Here is a 2089-nt window from a genome sequence, read left to right as displayed (position 1 = left end):
CTTTTGATCAAAAGCTTTAGGCCTACCCTTTGTCGTGTAGATCAGTCCTCAGCATGAGTCGTCACCAGGATGTCCAGGGCAGGGCTGGACCAACCTATTGGCCCCGTCCGGCGAAGGGTGGACGGCTGTCGACAGTTTCTTGGCCTTGGTCCTGCACGGTCCTGGACAATTGGATCTTGACTCCCGAGTTTCGGCACCAAAAATGTTGGGTTTTAATCCAGAGAAATGTGAGTTTAAAAGATTAAGAGGACAAAATGATCAAACATAGACAGGGATTTGGAAACGTCAACCTCTGCACAGGGGAGAGACAAGCACTAGTGCTTGTTTCTAGCCAGCACACAATGTTTCTCCACTTTCTGCTGAATCTTCGTCAGTGGCACAACTCTTAACTTTTCATCCCAATCTTCCTTCTCAATCCACTTTCTGGCAAACTCTGGATCACCACCACAACACGTCACCATCCATCTAACATTACCTGGCACTTCCTTCTTAATACTTCCCTGCCCCATCCTTTTAACAATTGTTTAAAAATGCTATTTTCTGCAGTTTTTAAAAATATTTTTATGTGTACACTTTGGAGTCCCAGACTCCGCACACGCAGGCCCTAGGTTAGACTCCTCGCACGCACCGGATACCCAGTTACAGATCTGTCAAAGAAACTTGGTTTTGTCAAATATCCCTGCTGCGGGAGCTCCAAACCTTACTATCTCGAGAACAACACAGTCCCAGACTCAAACGCACAGAATACCCAGATCCCAGATCTGTCAACGAGACTTTGTCTCGTCAGATATTCTTGCGGTTACAGCTGTAACTTAAATGGTCCCAGACCAACTTTTGATCAAAAGATTTAGACCTACCCTTTGCTGCGCAGATCAGTCCTCTGGGAGTCATCACCAGGATGCTCAGGGCAGGGCTGGACCAACCTATTCGCCCCGTCCGGCAAAGGGGGGACGGCTGTGGACAGATTCTTGTCCTTGGTCCCACACGGTCCTGGACAAGTGGATCTTGACTCCTGGGTTTCGGAACCAAAAATGTTAATGAGTCCACACAGGAAAGAGATTTTCAGCAGCTCCTGCAGGAGGGGAGAGAGCCACAACCCAACTCTCCAACTGTCTCTCACGGACCCCCCCCTCCCCTGCAGAGCCTTTTTATTAGCAGATCATAACACATGGCGTGGGTTACAAAATAGAGTATTCTTCTGACAAGACAATTGATCAGTTCATAAGACAGAATGCTCCTCTGACTGAATCACAAGACAGAGTGCTCCTCTGATTGAATCACAAGACAGAGTGAAGCATCGCGTTTTATATGCACACACATTAACTTCATAATCATCACTTGATAAACCTAACAAGCAGGAAGAGAGAAACAGAAACTTCCTGCTGCTGCATAGACTGAGGCTCTTTACCCACAGAAACTAGAGCAAGCAAAATAAGTCACTTTATTCATTCTAGAAAATGTAAACCAGGTCAGGTTTATCAGCTTCCCTGAGAAACATCTGGAATAACTGAACTGATAGTTGATCAATTTTCATCAGAAAATGATAAGACATATTTCTTTAATTCCTGTCTTATTTTTCTCTCCTTCAGATCTGCTCTTAAACAAAGAGAAGAGGAAATAAAATCCCTCAAACAGAGGTACTCAGGATCTCACTCAGCTATAAACCCAAGCTTTAGCTTTTATATTAGTCTGGTCAGATGTTAACTCTATGTCAATAACTAACAGCTGCCTGGAAGATTCATTCACTTTATTCATATAGAGCCAATTTACAACACGTCATCAAAGGACTTTATAGAGTCAATTCAACCAGATCATGCAGTCAGATCAGTAATAAAGGTTTCTGTCTATGGAAAACCTGCTAATTGCATTTACTCATTGACTTGTTTTCTGAATTCAAGGCTTCAGGAAGCTTCAGATTTAAGGTCCGGCTCCCAGCAATGTAAACAAGGATGTGAACACAAAGAAAGGTCTGTTTTATGGATCTATCATAGAAATACCAACAATGACCAGAAAACTGATGATTTTTATAACTTTGATTTTTGGTGATGAGACACTATTTAGAGATTCCTTATTTTTATACAGTTTGACT

The 2089-nt window shown here is 43.0% G+C and overlaps 1 long non-coding RNA gene across 1 annotated transcript in view; it reads left to right on the top strand.

Moving 5' to 3' along the window:
- Positions 1-1998, top strand: part of LOC107088940 — a 14015-nt gene extending 12017 nt beyond the window's left edge. Inside the window, exons 2-3 of the long non-coding RNA XR_001481408.1 lie at positions 1590-1637; positions 1899-1998. This is a non-coding gene — a long non-coding RNA (uncharacterized LOC107088940). The remainder of the gene's footprint in view (positions 1-1589; positions 1638-1898) is intronic.
- The last annotated feature ends 91 nt before the right edge of the window (positions 1999-2089 follow it).

The sequence above is a fragment of the Cyprinodon variegatus genome, unplaced genomic scaffold, assembly GCF_000732505.1.
Source record: "Cyprinodon variegatus isolate N-32 unplaced genomic scaffold, C_variegatus-1.0 Scaffold233, whole genome shotgun sequence".
Classification (NCBI taxonomy): domain Eukaryota; kingdom Metazoa; phylum Chordata; class Actinopteri; order Cyprinodontiformes; family Cyprinodontidae; genus Cyprinodon; species Cyprinodon variegatus.
Note: the sequence above shows the minus strand (reverse complement) of the source record. Positions and strands in the feature narration are given on the sequence as shown.